The sequence below is a fragment of the Aplysia californica genome, unplaced genomic scaffold (assembly GCF_000002075.1).
Source record: "Aplysia californica isolate F4 #8 unplaced genomic scaffold, AplCal3.0 scaffold00320, whole genome shotgun sequence".
Classification (NCBI taxonomy): Eukaryota; Metazoa; Mollusca; class Gastropoda; order Aplysiida; family Aplysiidae; genus Aplysia; species Aplysia californica.
In genome coordinates, this window is record NW_004797590.1 from 27693 (window position 1) to 29647 (window position 1955).

Below are 1955 nucleotides of genomic sequence, written 5' to 3' on the forward strand. Positions count from 1 at the left end.
GGAAGAAGGGGGGGGGTGTAAGAATATATTTGAACAGCCCCTTTTCTCACCGACGACTGGTGGCCATCTTGGACTTAGACAATTTCGACTGTATAATAAAAAATTAAGAAAATAAAAAAAATCACTGGCTGCAACATTGCATGCACAGATATAATTATGACAGTACGGAGCGTACAGAATTTATGCAGTGTACAATGCATAGATTGACAACGATATAAAAATATAATATTATTATACACGTTTCCAGTATGTAGGCCTAAGTATAATTAACAACAATAATAATAGAATAGAAATAGTGTATAAAATTTCATTCATAATTATTTTGACTAGGAGTATGGACAGGATTTGTTCTAAATCACTAGTAATGGTATGACGTATGATGACTGGTAAACTACATACTACAGGTATGTTGGTAGTGGACAACATGACGTCACGGATCGAGCACAAGAGGGACGAGGAGAAACTGGTTTTAGTTTAGTTTTTAGTTTTCGTAAGAGTTTTACGGCACTTCCAACACAACAAGGTCATATAAGTGCCGAAGAGGCTAAAACAGCACCTGGACATGTAAGGCTGGTGCCTCTATAAGTAAATCATTGATAGTCAAGTGCCGAAGAATCGATGTGTTACAAGAGAGTAACATACACACAAAAAAATGAGAAAAGATCAGCACGATAGATGTTTGATAGGAAAGAAGGAGCAAACCACACCAGAGCACCCGCCAACTACCCAAGAGAAATTGGTAAGGGTAAAGTTAGGGCCTTTTATTTCGAACTGTTTGACCTTGTGTGCAAAACATCCGGGGTCGCCGTGGAGGTCACAAAATGTCATTGCGTTGCAGTTATGTAATACATGTAATAATTAATGTCTAACAGGAATAGAGAAACAGAGGGCTCTGATCGTCGTACATGGCGAACAGATTTTTCAGGTCCCGAAACGTTTTCTTACGCATGTACATAATATATTCTTTGTGTTTAACACAATTGCATAGCGAAATTCGCACATGATTACAATTTTTTTTAAAATTCGCATCCCGCCGATTTTGTTAACGGTGTGCTCGACTACATGTATAATTCTAAGGACCAGTAGCCCGTGCAGAGAAAGAACCAGCGACAAGTGTGGTTACAATTTCACGACTGGGATCTATTATTAAAATATTTCTGTAAGACCTCGTGGTGAAATCAGGCGCTCGTCAAATTAATGCAATCTGAGAAATCTGCAGAACATTTTTCGGCCAGTCCGAAAATCTTTTTTTAATTTTAATTTTTTGTTGGACTCACCGTCTTGTATTATGTCAATTCAAAAACACTTTTACGTGTGGATTTTATGGGGGGGAAAACGTTGATTAAAGGCACAAAAAAAGTAAATTTGCAGTTTCCAAGTTCTCTTAAGCTATGGCAGTCGCCTAACTTTGGCGGCCATTTTCTCGCTAATTTTTCTTCTGAAACTAGGCGACCCCACCTCCTTCAATGGCAAATATCTCGACTTCTATTCAAGACAATGGATATTTTTTTCCATCGAAAGCAAAGCAAATGAACAACCTTTAATATTACACCAATACCTCCATATGCCCAAATATTGACAAGCGCCCGACTCCACCACATCGTGACAAACTTATCTGGTTTAACAGCACACAGGGTGCGTCTCTAGTTGTCTTGAGTTTTACTTTTTGAAAGAGTTTCACGGCACTTGCAACATAAGTTGATCAAATAATTAGATCCAATGCCGCTCAAAGCACATGCCTACGACCCACTTCATCTCTGTGAGGTCACGGGGAAAGGGTCATCACGTTTAAGCAAGAAAAAAAAAAATGGAAATAAAACAGCACCGCCACTTGGGAAAAGAACAATAATTATTATACAATGACATATGTACTGTACATGATGCCCTGTAAGGATAAGGGAAAACTCAGAAACAATTATTTTGCTATGTTATGGTAAAATACCCTCCCCCCCCCC